We start from the raw sequence: 19,695 nt of genomic DNA, 5'->3' as shown, positions 1-19,695 counted from the left end.
CAGCAGACCACCAAAGCTTCTGCAGGGAAGAGGTGGGAGGAACGGATTGATAGGAAGTAGATCATGATAAGCAAAACACGAAGTGGCATCCCACTGAATGGCACGACCTCTATTATCACTTTCTAAGTAATTTACTCCCACTTCTCAACCAGGGACTAGTGCTCATGATGATGGAGGTAGCTGCCACGGGTGGGTTAAGCTGGTAGTAAATTTGCTAACGTAGGATGGTGTTCGTGGAGTGAATGTTTTCCAGAACACATAAATTTCAAAGTAACAAAATCCTTTACATGGCCTTGTGAGGACATCACCTAACACCATCTTCCAACAGGTAGAGGGCTAAGGTGGGGAATCAAGGAGGTAAAAGACTGTGTCAGACACAAGTGTGGAAAATGATACCAGACTAAATATATAAGGATGCATTTGTGACTAATCACATGTAATAGGAAACATGGGAGTCAGCTGTATAAAAAGCTATTGCTTCAGGAATGTTATTTAGTGTGGTAAGGGCCTTGTTTTTATTTCTGCTGAGCTCAGTAAAGTCTTTCACTTTTAATGTTCACTACACTGAAAAGGAAGAAATTACAGGATGGAGTTCTCATGTGAAGTTGCTACCTGTACAATGCACAGAAAACAACATGTGTTTTCCCTTCTGAGTATCTTGTAATTTAGAAATTCAGTATTAAAAGCATGTGAAATATTATCTAAAATCTGTGGGGGTTATTTCATATATATACACACAGACATAGACTGTCAGGAAGCCCTTATTTTTAAGAGTGACAATAAACCATTTGGTTTAATTCTATTATTTTCACATGCCTATGTTACTTGCCTTTCTCTATCCTTTTATACCATCTATTTATAATGGAGCACTACTCAAAAGATGTTTTAAGATCGGCTATATTTGGGTTGAGAGTAGCACAATTATCTAATAATCTAATAATAATTTAAAAATCTGTGCTACCATCTGTGCAAAAGCCCTTACAGAGGCTCTACTTCAGCAGAGTATGACTTGCTTAAAACATGAATCAGTATCTTTAGTGGGCAGGTGTTTTTTTCTAGCTTTTTACTATCAGAATAATCTTTCTTATCCATATTATATACACAGAGGTCCATTTCTAGGAAAGAAAGGTAACTAAGAGAGTATTACTGCTATAAAAAGTCATTGTACTTGCTATATGCAACAATTCTGATTAATGGGTTCTGTAAAACAGAGGGAACTGAATTTTTAGTGTAAGCTGGAGAATTTAGTGAGGTACAATATTACCAAGTGCCAAGCATGGTTATTAGTCACAGAGGGATCTAAGCCTTTTGCTTATTTAATCACTGAACAGAAATATTCAAAAATAGTGTAATTTTGTGAGTCACTACCAGTGAGCTATTTTTCGCGGAAATTATTTTCTGATTTTGAGCAATGAGCAAATCTGTTCAAAACCTGTTCCCTCTTCTGCCACGCACCTGTGAGCCCCTGGAGTGCAAGCTTGTGTGCAGTTATGGTGCTAGCCCCATGTAAACATAGATGCAGTTCATTTCAGTGTTTCAGCTCAGCCCAGAAATAAGTGCTGCATAACACGGTGGATTTATGTAAACATAAATGCAATCCTAGTCACACATAAATAAAATCCACACTCTGAAAGCTGCGATTCATTTTGCCTTCAGAGCCTGAGGAATAAATGGTAAGTAACATGAACAGAAAGGGGGAATAAGAGCCTGAGGAGGCTGCCTTATGCAGCTCCACCACCTGCAACTTTTGCTTAGCCAGCTGGAGTGACTTTTGTTCAGAAAGCTTTTGTCAAGTGCTACTTCTTTTGGTATTCTCTTAGTCTGAATGGCCTGGTGCTTGGGTTAGCAGAAGGGAAAAGAAAAGAAGGGGGGGGAAATGATAATATTTTAAGACATTTTGATTTTCTCTATGCATTTTACGTAAAATAAAGGGCTTTGTAGAGGTTTTTTTCTGCTTATGTCCTTCAAGCTGTAGAAAAAAGGTAGGATATGATACCTGGTTATCTGTCTGGACTCAGGCAGCAAGATTCAAGAGATATGTATACTCAGAAAGAGAATGGAATTGAAACGCACACAAATAAATACTTACTGGTAACTATTCTCTGTCAGGGACTTTCTTTAAACCTCAGACTGAAATCTGACATAACTCTCCATTGCTTCATTAAATACCAGTAAATTGTAAAAGCAAGGCTTTTTAGCTGTCTTCTGGAGCAGATAGCTAAATGCAGATAGCATTCTGTTGTGTAATGACTTCTAGATGTTTATTTAGAAAACACTTTGGAGGAGAGTTTATATATGAGACACTTCTCAAAGTTGTGTGAAATAAGAGACTTTCTGATAGGCAGCCTCTCATTAATATTTGCCTCTTGTGAGTCATAATTCATTTTGTCACAGACTATAGTGGCAGTACTTTGCTTTTATTAGAATGATAGCTTTGTTGACTATTCCATGTTTGGAGCCATTGCATAACAAGTGTCACTTTGTGCCTCCTCTGTCACCACGACCTTCACATTAGCGCTTTGCTGTCCACTTCAGTCTAACATCCTGCTTTCATTTACTTGGTGGTTCCATGGTTCAATAGCACTTAGAGAGATGTTGACAGCAAATGGAAAAGTTTGAAGATGCTCTTGTTTAAAATAAGACTGTATATTTTGTATAAAATAACGTCTGTACATGTTGTACACCGAATTTGTTTTCTTTCTCTTTTCAGATTAATAACAGTTACTTTAAATGATAGCTCTGGTTTTGTGCTTCACCAGTTACTAGTTTTTGTTTTCTCCTTCCTGTATCCTTTCCCCCTGCCTTACCATCCCCTGCAACTCATGCTGTGCAAGGTCCATAGGCCCATACTGAGGTCAATCAGTCTTCTTTTACTAGAAGTTAGTACATCCAGCTTTGGGAACAAAAGCATAATATCTTCCAAAGATTATATTTTAGAGCACATAATATCCAAAGATATTAGGTACCCTGCCCACTGCAGCTGACATGAGAGCACATCCCAGGGAAGGGAATGCTCTGAGTCTCTTTGTATTTTGACAGTCCTGAGCAGCTCTTCCATCCTGCAGAAGCAGGACCTATTTCTTCTCATCTGTCCTGAAGCAGCCTCTGTGGTAGGATTGACAAATACATACTCCAGGACTCAAGGAAACAAATTTAACTTCTAGATAGGATGCTGACTCACAAAAATGTTCTTGCATTTGCAGGGATAATGGGGACAGAAAAATATACCTATGTGGACTGTACAGTCTAACAGGAATGCAGAACATTGCTGGAACTGAGTCTGATGCTGCATTTTTGTTTGAATGAGGTAATTAAGGAACCTTGCTATGCAAGTAGCTCTTCAGTTTCTCTTAATGCTTTAGACATATTTCACTATTCTTCATTCTGAAATACATGCATCCCAGAATATAATCTTTTATCTTTCAAATAAAATTATAAATATCTGTGATGTGTTATGCCTTTAAAGACATAACACAACATGGAACTTTTTGATACCTTTGGGAATATTTGGATACTTTCCTTAATTTTCATTTGATGACAACCTGTACTGCTTTGGCCAAAATTACTACATGTTTAACCTTTGTGTTACCCACAGCAAAGCACTCTAGTAATGAAGAAATCAAATTCTGTTAATGCTTGTTGTCCTGTTTGATGGTGACTCTTGTTTTCTTGACAGTTTTGGAATATACTGCCTAAGCCATCTCTTTTCATATTCCTTATGGAATGGTGTTTCAACCCCCTTCAGTCAAGGATAAAAGCAGGGCGCTCAAGTGAATTTATTTCATTAAAAGTTTTTAATGACCTTCAATTATTAAATCAAGCATGTTTTGTGTGACCTGGCTTTATTTGATCTGTCATTAGCATTGGACATACTGGGTCAGGCCCAGAAGATGCTCTTGCAGTGCCAAGCACTTTGCCATCAGGATTTGATGCCCAGGGGAGTGCTCTCCTGTTGTGCCACACATTTCTGAACATGCATTTCAGTGACTGACTCAGCTAGGAGGGGGCAGCTGGGTGTTACATTTATTGTCTCCTTGCTTGCTGTTGTCATTTTAGTACTTCTTTTTACCAGCCTGTTCATGCCTTTTTTCGTTCCTATGGCTTATGTTATCACTTATACACAGATGACTTATAGATTCACAATTCCTGCTGGTGTTCCCAGACTTTGCCTTTGTATTTCTCACCCTGCATCATCTCCATAACTGGATACATACTAATCTTTTATTACAAACAAAGAAGTCGAAAAGGATTCTTTTTAATCCTGTTGTGTATGTTCTCTGCTCATAAGTATTTCATGTCTCAAATATTGCTTCTCTTTCCCTATGCTGCAACATTGTGTGAGAGTCTTAACATGTTCATTATAATTGATTGTATAATTAACATCTTGCAGATCAAAACAGTATTTTTTTTCCCCATTAATTTTGTGGTTTTTTTTTTTTTTTTAATGCAGCTCTTCAGGTATTTCAGTTCTGTTTTTACTGCTTATATTACAGATCAAAAAAATCCCTGAAATAAATGATGCAGGCAGAGCATAAGTTATATTATAAGACTATCACTTTTCAGTCCAGTGACCTAAATTTTAGATTACAGCAAATACAAAAGCTACTGCCTGCTTTTTACCATGTGCAATCACTTTATATGATTTGACTTCTTTTTGTAGACTTTGCCCAGAATATCAATTCTGTTTATAAATTGTGTCTAGTCTTTTTTTTTCCTAAACTGTAGGAGCTATAAATACACTAAGAACCATTTTTGAACAGCTTTTTCCTCTCTGGTATCTTCTATATTAGATCTTCCTGACTTTTAACAGCATCATTTGTCAACTTGCAATGTACTTTCAGTTTTGATTTAAACTTCATCTTCAGTTAATTTTTTCAGAATATCTAACCTTTTGTTACATGCTATTTATCATTTAATTTTTGGCTTGGAACATGTTCTTTTTATTCAATATACACTTCATGTTAAAAATATTTAAATTACTTAATAAGGCATAGTCAGAGATTAGTAGCACAGCTGTCATTATTGCTTTACCTTGTTGGCAGTTATATGAACTACATTTTAATTTTTTGCTAATGCCATTCTTATCCCCCTATAAAATACCATCTTTAATTTACTTGCAGAAAGTTTTCAGTATGACAGCCGTAAGTACACACAATTATTACAACAACAATTTTTTCTTATCTGTAAGGAACTATCCCTTATGATGTTTCTATAACTGGTATGTTGACATTCCTTAAAAGAGGCTAATCTTGTTCTAAAATTATGGTGAAGGAAGCATCAGCATGCTGTTTTTATTGGGCTAGAGAACCAGCCTCAGCAGGAAAGGTAAAAATCCAACAGGGGAAGCAAGGACATGGTTAAAAAATTGGGCATAATTTGAGTCAATTCCTGTGCACTCACCGGTCAGATGTGGAGTTACAGTTCAGACTGAAAATCAGAAAGTCTTTGGAAGAGATAACATCCAATGTGGGGGACAAGTGAGATAAGATGTTACCAGGGGAAAGGGTTTATTGCTACATGGGGCAAGCAGCAATTTAATTCCCTCCACCATTGCCAGCAATTCTTGTGGGACTGAACTTTTGCAGATTGACTGCTGTAGCATGGGTGCACAAAGTTAACTTGTACCAAAGCTTTGTCACAGCTTGAAAAGTAAATAATTCAGCTGGTCAGTAAACAGACTGAAGGTATATAAGGAAACCTTGTTTGTCAGCAAAACCCCAGAGATTTCCCATGGTAAAGATGTGTAAATTTGTTAGAATGCATTGATTTATGTTCCCTGTGATTCACTGGGTGTGGTACAGCTGAGCTGCTGAGATGTGGCGAGGGGACCAGCTGGGAAAGGATGCGTTTGTCAGACAAAGTTGCTCAGTTCTGCTGTGTTCAAGCTGCATGTGATGACAGACCAAACCATTCTTGTAGAAGCTGAGAAGCTGTGGATGTTTTATTCCAATTCCTTATGTGGCTGTTGTGTGTGGCTACCCCTCTCACTCTCACCCAGGCAATACAGCTTTTTTTTTTTTGCACAGGAGCTATTTACTTCCCATAAATTAATCACTTGGCCTCTTGAGGTTGTGTCTAATCAGACTTTCTGGCAGGAAATGTATTGATAAGTACAAAGTTTGTGCAGCCACCATAAACTTCAGGGATTGGCATGTTGCCTGGAGCAGCATGCTAGGGACGTGTGACAGCACTCCACGGTTCTTTTGCTAGTTGTGCTTGAAGACATGAAGAACATGCAACTGCTTTCTCCTTGGGCTTCCAAAAGAATAATAATGCTATTCTATGTGAATTTCTAACAGCCTGCAACAAACACTGCTGGGAAATAGATTATAAGTGATGAAAACATTTGATGTTAACAGCATGACAAGTGCTTTTAGCTGTCCTCAGGGATTAGGAAAGACATTGTCTCATCACTGCGGCTTGTGGCCAAGGAACCTACGTGGGAATGTCTGGAGGCATGAACAGGCAGAAATGGAAGACAGTTTGGTGGGATTTTTTGGAGCAGAAGACTGAAAACAAAAGTATCAACAAAGAGGAGGAGGAAGCTTGAGCTCAAGGAGCAGAGTCCCTCTGTAACCACTCAGGGATTTCTGGAGACACCAAAGACTTCAGCTTGTGACTGAGGTGTGTGCTTGAGCCTGGCCTGTTGGGATACCTATGCCTAATGACCATCTGTGGTTTCATAAAGAACCACCAATTGGCCATTTTTCCCAAAGCTGTAGCTCATAAATAACAATTTCCACCCAAAATTAAATTTTTTTGTCACATAATTTGTATCTACTCTTCTATAAAATGTATCTACTCTTCTATCAGAAAATTCTGGTAGTAGCCATAGGTGGACTTTTATAAACAAAATTTAATATTGATTTCACAGAAATATTTATAATTATTTTCTGTTGTATTCTTATTCATATTCGTATTCATATTTGTATTCGTGTTCATTTTCTCTTCCCTTTTGAAAATAATTTTAAGCTTTGTGTCCTATAAATTTATCAACATTAACATGCAAAAATATTAGCAAGAGGAAAACAGACATTCAAAGCCGATGTTTAGAAAACTTAACCAAAAACATATTTCTAACATATTGGGTTTTTTCTGACCAAATCAATGGTGTCCTCAAGGCTTATCTTTTATTCCTCTCATCTTGTTTCTCACCCAAGCAATATTCTTCCTAAAGTTTTTCTTAAGCTGATAATACTACTACAGTCAGAATAACTGATTTTTATGTGTTCTCATTTTATTTTCCAATTTCCTAAATGCAGATTGATTATTCTGTATTCATAAATACCAACTCACTTTGATAGATTAATTAAATCCTTTTTTCATGTGCTATGTTTCTTTATTTTGTATCTCTATGGCAATTTGGATTTCCCAACCCAAGCCATTTCAGTGCTTAGGATTTTTTGCATTCCTTTAGATGTTATAATTTCCATTTAAAATTTTCAATCCTAATATGATTAATAATATTCTTTCCTTTTTGTTTTCTCCTTCAGTTGCTCTTTTGTTAAGTAGAATGTTTTTGATGAACACAGAGGCAGTATTTTTATTTGGGGGCTATAACTAAATTGATTTTGGCTGGATGTCAGTGGAAATAAAGATTCTTTCTTCATTTTTCATCTTTCCCTTTTATGGCTTAAGAAAATTTTCCTGTTTATTAAATCTCCCTCCAGAATTACAACTCAGCATCAATTCTAATAAATCTCAGTTAATCTGTACACTTAGAGATTTCCAAAATGTATGCTTGTTTTCAACCTGCTTTTGGAAATAGTTTTATATGTTTCTGTAATTGATGTCTGTACCTTCATATTTTGTCATGTTGTCTAACCTGAAAATTCTCAGTATGTTTTTAATACTTGCATTGAGAAATCTTTGCTGTCTGCTGCAGTGGAGGACTGAAACTCTTTAATTTCACTATATTTTCTTGCTGGTTACCCAAGCTTGTCCTTTTGAAACTTTTTTTGTTAAGCTGACAATATGGGAATGAACTAAGACATCTAAAAGGAGTACCTAGATCAAGTTCATGGTCCTCAATGTCCTTTACAATGCTTGAAATCCAAATCAAAATTTGAATTTTGTAATCAATGATGTCTTGGAGAAAGAGTCAACAAAATCCTGGTGATTTAAAAAGTGCAATTTGATATGGAGTGTGTTCTAACACATAAAGGGTCAAGTAAAGTGGCATATTAGGGTACACACTATTAGCAAGTGCCATGAGCTGCTGGTCCATATTTTAGACAGGCATTACCTGTTGTTGAATTGCACTGTAACATCTCCCACATTGAAAATACTGGGGTTTTTCTCATTTTCTTAGTAAAGTGTTTTTAGAATGTAATTTTTCTACAGTGAAACATTAAAAAAAAAAATCAAAAACGAAACACCAAAAAATCCCAAAATGATCTTTGCATTTTCAATAAATACATTATCAGTAGAAGACGATAATAATTTGTCACTCAGCAATTTTGGAGAGTTCTGTAAAGAAAGAAATAAATTACTTTAATGGCAACATATATATATATATATATATATTTTTTTTTTTTTTAAGAGAGAGCAACAAAGTTTATATCCTTAAAAATGGGACCCAGTAGTATGTCCCAGATCCTAAGTCTTTATGCACATGCTTCAGGGGTCTCCAGTAGGTGTAAGGATCTATTCTCAGCACTGGCATCACTAGGCAGGAGCATATCCATGTTTTCTGTGAAAGATAACAGGAACCTGGATGCACTGAAGTGCTACAGAGGGCTTCTGATGTGGAGAGGTGCTGCCTGTGCGTGATGGATGTGGGCACCACTGGCTGCATGAAGGACAGTAGATTCCCTGCCTCGGGGTTACTGATTGCACCAAAGTGGCAAGCAAAGATGTGCTCCCAGCCTGGCCCAGAAAGGCCAAAGTTAACACCATTCTGTGTTATCTCAACAATACTTAACTGTCAAGAAAAATAATTAACAGAAGTGCAGCTAAAAGCTGACACGTTGCAAGAAAATCTGACGATGACACTAATTCCCTTTCAGGTGTCAGTTTATAATAGAAATTCATTAACAACAAAAACATTCAGATGAGATGTGAAACAGAAAAGAATTTATTAAGAAATTACAGCTCTTTAAAGCCAGCAGGTTTCTGGGTAAATTTGGCCTATTTTCATGCTGGATAAGGAACACCCAAGTGGATGCTCTGGTAGTCACTGCATTGCCTGTTTCTTACTGTGTTTTCTGCTTCCTTGAAGCCCCTGATCCCTCTCAACCCATACACCCACAAAGACATTCTTCACACTGCTTAATGGATCTCTGGGGCATCTTTACGGAGTTACAGCTGTCTGCTACGCAAACAACACATGATCAAGTCTGCTTCCAAGATATTGTGGGAGTGAGGCAGAAGTTGTAAAGCTTGTACAGTTTACCGAAAGCGCACATTTTATCCCTCTCCTGGGTCTAGCTAGCTTTAGGTTTTCAACTGTATTATTTTTTGCTGTTGTTTTATCTCATTCCTGAAAACCTCTTTGTCTAGCCTTGCTTCCCTCTGCAAGCACTAGATCTCATCTACTGTCGTGGACTTCTCCTGTACTACATAAATTTGGGAAAGGACACATTAAAAATTAATGTGCCAACTCACATGAGGGAGAGAAGAAAGAAAGGAAATGTTGCAGAGTTCCCCTCAGGAGCACAGAAACAGATGAGAAAGAGGTTTTGCAACTGCAGGAACATATTATTGCTATCTATGGTGAGCAGGATATTGAGGGATGGCAGTATGGACTTACAAGGCCCCATTAAAACAGGACAAACTCAAGCACATCTGAAGGGATGCAACTAAGAGTAGTGAAAAATAGCAGAAAGAGATTTGGCATACAAGCAGGACAGCCAAGGGCAGTAGTATTTGAGCAATGACCCTTTTGTTTAGACACCATATCAAAGAAAAAAACTTGTGGGATGAAGTAAAGAGCCTAAGACACACAGTCCTTTTCCTTCTACTGCCTTCTCTCTCCCTCTCTTTTTAATAGCAGCTCAATCTATTTTAATGTGAAATATCTAAATATTTTTATTAACAGTCTCAAAACAGTATTTGGAGTTTTCTGGAAAGAAGTCCTCATTTACTGCTCAGATGATTATGTAACATGTCCAGTGCTCACAGATATTTCCACAAAATTGACTGATATTAAAGAAAATGTACTATTTCTGGGGGAGAAAAAAGATCTATATGTTATCAATGCCTTAAATACTTAGTGGCCTATGGGAACTGAACTTGTCATGAAAGATAAATAAAATTTACACAGATAATATATGCAATAAAATAATCATACCGTCATACAATGAAGTATGGCACATATTCCACTTTGGAGGAAGATTCATATACCATGTGTATGGCACAGAGCTCTACTCATGAATTATTTGTTTCTATTGCAGCACACAATAGATTAAAGGACACAATCCAAATTACAACTGACATGTTAAAGCAGTGCTGTGCATAGAGATATTGTTTATGAAAGAAATATTATACAATAGTAAGTTTTCAATAGGGCCTTCTTTCTTTCTCTCCTGAGTCAGAAATAATAGTAAATAAGGTAAAAATCTTGAAGAAAGCACTAGAGGTTTTATTTACAAAGCAATATCTTCCCTGTGGTTTTATCTAGTTAGCTGCTCACACTGGTATTAAATCTTTCTATTCAGAGCTGGTGTTCCACTCACCTTAAAAAGCTGGTGCAAGGCTTGACCTCCTTTGCAGCTCATATCCACCAGTTAGGTGGGGATCATCCTACGCTTTGCTCTGAGACTTGTTTGAGTGGCTATAGATTGACACTGCATTTTTCTGGTAGCTGCAAAAGTTATTCCATGATCCTACTCTGTCGGGATGAGCTCCCAAAGGGAGGTTTTATACCTCACTGCACTCAAAGCTATGCTGGTCTGAAGTGTCACCATTAGTGCACTTTTATCTGCAGAGTCAGAAGTATCATCTAAGTGGCTTTGCTGTTCTTGAATGTCGAGTTATACCTTGGAGAAATAAATCAGAATCTACACTCCAAAATAAAGGAACTCAGGGAGAGGAAATCAGGGAAGTACTAGCTATTTTTTCTTTCTATTGGAGGAAGAGATAGGAATATGAAAACATATTTTCAAGCTGGTTAAGAGGAACCTGGTAAAAATACAGGATCAGATGTCTGGAAGACTCCAAGCAGAACTGCTGTTTGATAACATGTTTTGCCCAAACTTTGAATGCTGTGGAACCATAAGTTTAAACACAAAGATAGCAGCTTTATTTGCATGCATGTTTCATTTAGTCACAGACTGTCAGGAAGTTTTATGCACGCAAAGTGTTACAGAAATATCTATTCCATCATTTATAGATGAAGTTTTCAAATTTACATACTTAATTGCAGAGACTACACAAGTGAATGTCAATGCAGAAAATCAAGATTTCTTAGTGCAAAAGGAAAAGAGCACAGAGAGCAACTGTGTATATATGTATAGAATTGATATTTATTTTGATTTATTGCAATTATTCATTTTGCCACGTTATATGAAAAATGAGAAAAATTCTTATTTTGCAGATTTTTAGTGACAACTAAGAAAATGGTGGTTAATTAGTTAAAAATGTTTTCTGTTACATTCAAATGGTGATTCAGTAGTTTTCACATATTTTACACATGCAATATTATCATGTTAACCACAAAACCTCCTCTCAGCAATGAAAAAAAACAACCTTCTGTATTGAAATCCTCACTGTTGTAGTAGATACTGGGAGAATTGCCATGGCTTCAGGAGGATGAGGATTTCTTCCACAGTCATATCACTGCAAAGAAAGATTATTGTTCATGATACTGGAAACCACTTTCCCAGTCTAAGTTATAATGTTGAGTCAAAGTTTTTAACACCGTCCAATTCACTTCAAAGTACCTCACACCCATAATAAAATCACTCCCATGGGTTTAGTGAATCAAAAGTTGAATACTGACCTTGCTGCAAAATACATCAGGAAGTTTATTTCATTGAAACTATAGACAGTGAGAAGTGTTTTTGGATAAGATGGACTGAAACCCAAAGAGGTGCTGTACTTCTCCTTTTGTAATAATTTTCTTTCTATTTTTATTAGTTTCAAGTGAAAAGGTATTGTCTATTTTTTGCCTTTGGGCAGGAGATGGGAAAATGCATCTACAATTCCCCATTTATTTCTAAATAATACAGTACTGTATAGAAAAGTCATAAAACAGAGACTGCAAATTGAATTCCAATAACTCTATCCTGTGAAAGCAAACTTCCATCTAGTAAATGAGAAAGCATTATTGACAATTATATGCAAATTACCAGGCTTTTGGCAGGCTCTTCAAAACTATTATCTTTTGGCAACTCTGTAAATTACGTAGCTATGGCAGCAATGTAGAATTGCTCATTATACTTTATTGATACATTTATGTCTCCTTATATTGGAATATTTTGCTATGGGTCTTTAGAGATGTTCTTTGCTTATTTTTGTGCCTCCGTTTCTCTGGTATTTTGTACTTACCCCCACACTCTGAGTCAGAACTTCCTACAGAGCCACTGGGCCAGAGGGAGTCAACTTCCACCACCACCACCACCATCATCATCATCATCATCATCATCATCATTTCCACCCACTCTTCTTTACATCCTGAAGGCCATCGAACAAACAGGCAAAAATTAGGTGTTGCTTTGTTACCACAAGGCTTCCCTGGAGACCTGTGCATATCCTGCCTTTTCAACATCCTGTTCCTTCTTCACCTCAGACCCCGTATTCTCCTACATTTCCCAAATTTGGTAGCCTACGTTTCTTCTGGAGCTGAACACATTCTCCATTGCCACAGTGCTACAGAGTGTGCGCTCTCTCTCTCTATTACAGCTTATATTTAATAAACGAGGAACAGGCATCCTGTTTATGTTTATTCATAACAAGTTTAGATGTTACTTTTGAAGATAAAGAAATAAGTTTGATGATATACAATATCAGCTACACGCTCTGCACTGATAGCAAACTTTAGCAATCAAGGAAAGATAAAAAGGTTTTGGAGAATTTAATCATGTACTTCAAAGTAGGCTTAAGAACATATATTTCAGAAACTGAGATAAAATATGAATGTTTAATTTATCTTCTTTCTTTTTTACCATGAGTGTTTCTGATTCTGTTGCTAATAACCTCATTGCTTCTATCAGCCAACACCTCTTTTATGGTTTTTTTTGTTGTTATTAGATGGTTGGGTTTATTGTTTTTTGGTGGGTTGTTTTTTCCTTTCCAGAAGTAACTTTTGTTGAAGAAAGAATTTTTTAAATTATCTTCTACTTTTACTTATGCTGCGACTGATGCTTTACTTGGGTAGAGATCACACACCCTTTGGGGTAACTTCATATATTTCACATGGGTACTGGAAAGGAATAAATTGGTGCAAAAATAAGCAGGTCATACACAGTCTTGTGCTAAGGTTCTCCAGTAGACAACCCTATTTCTCAAGTAACCTCTGATGGTATGTCTGTAAAGTGGTAAATACAATCACATTTTATTGATTATTTTTGGCTGGATTGGTAGTAACATAAGAAAGATTTCTCTAGTGTAATTGCAGAAGTTTTTGGGCAGGATACAGAGCCAAATGTTAAGCACCATTCTGCCAAATATCTGTAATTTTACCTTCTGGACATTGCTAATGGGATTCTAGTGTTAAGGACAGGTATAAACACAACACAAAGTGCGTCTCTGCCTCAAAGTCAAAAGCAAAATATTTAGTTTTATTTAGGAGCATTTTTTTTTGCTTGGAATTAACATATATACCTGCCCAAATTGAATCCACTCACCTTCGTGCCTGAGGTGTCCTTCTTCACACCTTTCAGCTAATCTTCAAAGTGGAAGAGTCAGAGTGAAGGGCAGCTGTCACGGAAGGAAATACAATTTGTGTCAAGACTTAAATTCATATTCTTTTTACAAATCCTGCTGAAATAGAATTCTCATACACGTTGGTGATATTCTCAAAGACCCCTTTCTTCTTCCATATTATAGCTATAAAATGTCAAATTCAGAATAAGACGTGACTTGGGTCAGTATATTTCAGAATCCAACTATTTCTCTGGCACAAGGTTTTGTAGCAGGATAAGAAAAAGAGAAAGACATATTTCTTTAAACTGGAATCAGGATACAAAAAATGCAAAAGCACCCTTAGGATTGTTTACAGGGATCAACTGAATGAAAACCTTCATCTGCACTTGGGGAGCTTCATAGAAAGAAAGGAATCCAACATGTTTAGGGTGAAATTTCAAAATGCTCTTAGTTGACCTAACTGTACTCCTGTTAACAGTTAAATAAAAATCTGACTGGTCAGCAGTGCTGAGGATTTATGAGAAATAATACTTGCTTAAAAGTTACCAAATGAAAAAAATCCATTTAGTCTATCTAACTTTCTAAAGGATGAATCTTGAGGAAACCTGTTTGAATTCCATTGTTTAGTTATTCCCTCTGGAGTTTCCATAAAGAGATCATGATAAACCATTGGGATCAAGTAAAAGGAGCAAGGGATTAGGTGTCTAGGTGGTAAATAGTGCTGACAGCAAAGTTGCTGGTTAGTATAGGATGCTGTTAATTTGAGACAAGAGGCACGAAAAAGCACAAGCAATCAGTTACCAGTTTTATGAAAATGAAGGTGCTCATGTATTATTTTAGGTTTCTAAATTTTGAGACTTGCCAGAGCAGAATCTCTCTGATACTGATTAGCATGTTGAATCACTTGATAAGATGTGTGCATCAGCTAAAATGAGGGGAACTCAGGAATCAAAGGAAAGGAAATTATCCTTTATATCCTGTACTTTCTTTGGCATTCAAAACTAACTGATTTGAAAATAAGAAGAAATATCTCACATTAGAGATGCTGCATGCATCTCTTTCACTGCTTCACGGGACAAAAGGAGAAGTTTGGCTGAACACTGTGTCCTATGAGCCACTGAGAAGCAGGAGCCTTGTGAAGGTTGAGGGCTGTGCCTTCTGGGTCACTGCTCTGTTTGAAAATGGTCAGGATTAAAGGTTTCTGTTCAAGGGGAGAATATGAGAGCCATTTCTACAATTTATTACAGTTTAACATTAATATCCAGCTTGTGGCCAGTATAAAATGCTCATGGTAAAGATATCTTCTTACATGTGGGCAAGCATAGTTCAGATAAACAAACTTTAATATCTTGAGTGACTTCAAGAGCTGGCCCACATAAGGGATATTAGTCTGAAGGTCAGCCTTATGAACTTCAAATGCAAGCACCATCTTTAGAAGACAGCTCAGTAATTTTAACAGTGTGCTCCTGTATTCTGTCTGAACAGCAGGACTGCAATTTCAGCATATTAGTGCTGTTAGGGGAGTGCCTGCTGTGTTTTGGGTCTCTGCAACTCCAGCTTCTCAGTGTGTGTGGCTTCCTTCTTAGCACTGCCCCAGTATACTTTCCAAAGAAAGCACACTTCCTAACTGCCAGAGGCTTCCTATAAGGTGTTATGTCCTGGCCTTCCTTTATTCCCGGGTTATTTTACATTTTTCATCTCTTGTTCTACTTCCAGTGGTAGAATGCACAGGCTCCCGAGAGAATTCCTCTCAGCTACAGTTCATTTACAGCTGATTTTAGAAACAGCAAGAGAAGAACACTTAAATCAGACTCTGTCTGCTACCTACCTAGCTGAAAGAAGGGAGTGCATAAATCCAGATATTAAAGCAAATAGAGAAAGAAACAGCTGTTTTATGGGAACTCTAGAACCTTAAATCCCTTGTTTGTTCTGTATTTCATTTGATTATCTTAACCTGTTCTCATTTTCTCAGCAAATGGCTGCAAAGGGAAATGCAAACAGACAAAAGGGAACAGCAAAGAGGATTTAAAAACTGCATACCATTATAATAGAGCATGGAGAGTTTAGACAGAGAAAATCACGGAATATGCTGAGTTGGAAGTGGCCCACAAGCATCATTGTGTCCAACTTCTGGCCCTGCCAATGACCATCCCAAGGGTCACACCATGTCCCTGAGAGCATTGTCCAAATGCTTTTAGGACTCTGCTAGGCTGGTGCTGTGACCACTGCCCTGGGGACACTCCCCCAGTGCCCAATCACCCTCTGTGTAAAAATCCTTTTTCTAATGCCCAAACTCAATGTCCCCTGACAAAACCTTCCCTGTTTAAAATACCTGCAGAGGTTGTAAGGCACTGTGTAGCCAGTGACTTACCTATTGGTAGTTCTAGGGTATTTAGTGAGAGGTGTGAAGCTGGTAGCTAGGTTATTTATCTCTTTCTGTCACAATAATATGTTGGGCATCCCTGCCTCGTATCAGATTTGATTTCCATGAGAGCCCAATGGCAGTGGAAGAAGACAAAGTGTGACATGATAAATCTGGAAAGAGCTGATTTTTTTCAAGTCCCCTTCAGAGAACATGTGGTTTTTGTAGCCCTTGGAATTCTGCCTGATTAGAAGAAAAAGGCAAATAATTTGACACAACAAAGCAGTGTACAACTGCACCTTGCTAGCAGTGCATTAGTAGCTTGCTTGTCTTTCCAGAATGTGACAAGTGCCTGAGGAAAGGAAAACAATTCATATTGTGAGACAAAAGGAAGGAGTATTAAGTGCTGTTGATTTTGGAGAAGGAAAAAAAAAAAGCCTTTGCGTGGCAAATGAAAATAGAAATGCAAATCAGCTCCAAATACTTAACATATCTGATAAACAATTGTATAAAAATAGAAAGTAGAGACAATAAGGACCTTAAAACGTTGTGTAGGCACATTCAGTGTTGGTGCAGCCTCACGAGGAGCATGCCTGTGTGCAGTGCCAGACAGGAGCACATATCCTCATCAGCCAGCCAGACCTCCCCAAGTCACATGCAAACATCAGTTCCCAAACATTTGTGTTTGCAGCCACAATAATGATTGAAACTATATCCTGACAACTGACATTTCATGAAAAAAAAACTGCTAAGCATTGCCTGAAGCACCAGAAAAAATGTATAAGAGAGAATTAAGAAGCTAGGGGGGAAAGGGAGGAAGGAGAAGCTAGTCAAGCATATTGTATTGTTCACTGGTGTCAATCTGCACAGATCATGCTTGAGCTGATTGTGCCTGATCTACTTAATGGCTGTTTTCTGTAAGCTGTATTTCAGCTTTTCTGCAGTTTAGAAAAACATCTTACACTGTCACATCTGCAGAGAATTTTATATAATAACATAACTTACAAAGAAGCCTGCAAAAGCAATGAATACCGAATCCAAAGGACCTGAGGTGGATCACAGCTTTTAAAGTATATTTGAAAAGACTTTTTAACAAGAGGTGCACTGCTTTATCATGAAAGGTCCCTACATCAGTGTCTGTCAACCCTTCAGTCAGTTACTTGAATTTGGACAGTCTTTGTTTTCTATGCTGATATCTTTGTGTTACAAATGCAAATTTGGAAAATGCAGGCATCTTCTTCCTGAATACATCCTAGAAGCAGTATTTTGCAGTGCAGTTTGAATTTCCATTTCCAAGCAAGGGCTTTGCTAGTGTTATAATTTCTGTTTAACTTGTGAAGATAGATGCCATAACAACACACCTATACCTTTGCAACCAAGGTCTGTCTTAGGACAAGAAAAATCTAAAGGAAAATCATAAAATGAGCTTTAGCAAGAGATATTTTACTTTCAAGGACTCGTTATTTCTGATCACAGAGCTCTCCAGCCTTCCCAGTTGAACATGACTTGATGACAATGAATTCCCCAGGTGTGTGGCAACTGCAAAGTAGAAATAATTCTGAAGATCTCACAGCAGCTTCCCAATTCCTTATTATTAGCTAAAATGGAGTGATTTGTCTTGAGAAAATATAACATAAACTCTCCTTAACTCGGTGAGATATCCACAGGATTATTTGCTATGTGGGAAAATACTCAGAAAATGCTAAACTTACTGGTTTTTCCCCCTTTGTAAGATGTGATTTATAACTCCCTACACCTTTAGGGCTTATCCTTTCATCAATCAGGAAATCAAATAACAGCATGAAAGATTAATAAGACAAAAATATATGATAGTTTTGTTTTTTTTTTCTTTCAAACTGCAGAACTCTAGTGAAGAAATACCATGGCTACTCTTAGCTATACTCCCCTGCTGCAGACTTTGGTGATGAAGTGTATGCTTAGACTGTTCTTTTTCCTTTTGGCTTCATAATTTGTTCCCCTGGCCAGCCTGAACTAGGTGCTCAAGGCTGCCTTAGAGGAGTTATGTTCTGTTTTGTCCACTGGCTAGTATTTCCTAAAACAGTGTTTCCAAAAGCTCTCAGTAACCCCATGCAGAAATGGCAGTTTCTCTATCGCAGGGAAAAATAGGAAAAAAAAATAATGAGGATTTGGTGGTGTAGTTGGGCAGTAGACCCAGAGGCAATAAGTCATTTTTCAGTTTTTTCTTCTCAAGTTTAGGGCTTGAAATTTTGGTGAAAAATCAAACACAGGCACTGTAGTCCTGAAAGGCTTCCATCACACCTGGATGCTGTTGTGAAATGCCCTATCCTTACTCTGTCCTCTCTGTGAAAACTGCTGACTTGAATTCCCATCTAGTTTCCCTAACACCTCCCATGTATACTTGTTTTCTTCTTATTGAAAGGTACTACAGGATAGGACATCTTTATATCTGAATATCCTCATTTTTAACTGTGTAAATCAATAACTTTATGAAAAACTTTATTTTCAAGGCATATGGCATGGTTTGAAAGGTTTTTTCTCTCTCAGAAACCTCATTCTTCCTCTTTTTGTTTTTCTGAAAGCTTATTTATCTCACCTTAGCTAAGTCATCTTTATAGATAATAACTCATATTCCAGTTGCCAGGAGGTTGCTTTTTTATGTTTCACTGCTGTAGGTAAGAAGTAAGTAAATCCATATTCTTCTGTGCTGAAATTATCATTTATTACAGTCTGTTGCGTTGTATTTCATTCTCTTTAGTGTCGAGCATATAAAGCCAGCACTTTTTTTCTTTTTTTTTTCTCCAAAACTTTCACATTGTGTTTACACACTTCTACATGCATTTTATGACTTTTTTTCCCCCCTTCAATCAAATTCTAACATGCCTTGCATATGAACTGCCCCAATTATAGCAAATCTCCTGCAATTAGCCAACTGATGAGCTCACTGGAACTTTTATGTAAATAGGGAGAATGGGTCACTTCAGGACTGCTCTTTGTCAGTCCATAAGAAGAGTGCTATGGATTTCTTCAGGAAATCTTCCTAACAACGTTGAGGAAAGGAGACATATGTCAGGTGGTTTTGGGAGTCTACAGAGAAAATATGGATCAGGTAGCTCCAATGAATTTGAACACAAACTCTTTAGTTGAAAGGGCAAAAGTCGTGATAAATATTTCACGGCAGAATGAAAACAGTAGCTTTCCCCATCACTCTGTTTTTACCAATTTCTGTCACTGTTGAACTTTAAAACACACTTTTCATTTGAAACCTGCAGGTTTTGGGCCTTTTTTTTTAATACTTAAATAACTAAAAGCCAGTCTCATGCTAATTTCTGATAGTAGATGGCACCGCAGAACCCAGGAATAGTACTTGAAGTCTAGTGAAGGATGTCTGGGTTGACTGAAGGAGCCTCTAAGCTGTCACTTAAAATACTGCTCCTACCTCAGTGCTGCTCTGATGCTGAATTTCAGCTATACACACAAAAAAATTAACCCAGAACTTGCTGTTTTATATGATAGTCAAAGTGGGTTTTCAACATGTCAACCTGCAA

The 19,695-nt window shown here is 37.3% G+C and overlaps 1 long non-coding RNA gene across 3 annotated transcripts in view; it reads right to left on the bottom strand.

Moving 5' to 3' along the window:
* Positions 1–8,659: 8,659 nt before the first annotated feature.
* The window catches only part of LOC121469831 (uncharacterized), a 127,550-nt gene continuing 116,514 nt past the window's right edge, over positions 8,660–19,695 (bottom strand). For all 3 annotated transcript variants that reach the window (XR_012055860.1, XR_012055859.1, XR_012055861.1), the window contains exons 2-4: positions 13,788–13,860; positions 12,490–12,615; positions 8,660–11,778 (exon numbers count right to left, since the gene is read on the bottom strand). This is a non-coding gene — a long non-coding RNA (uncharacterized lncRNA). The remainder of the gene's footprint in view (positions 11,779–12,489; positions 12,616–13,787; positions 13,861–19,695) is intronic.

This window comes from Taeniopygia guttata, chromosome 4, assembly GCF_048771995.1.
Source record: "Taeniopygia guttata chromosome 4, bTaeGut7.mat, whole genome shotgun sequence".
NCBI lineage: Eukaryota > Metazoa > Chordata > Aves > Passeriformes > Estrildidae > Taeniopygia > Taeniopygia guttata.
This window is presented reverse-complemented; position numbering and strand designations above follow the sequence as displayed.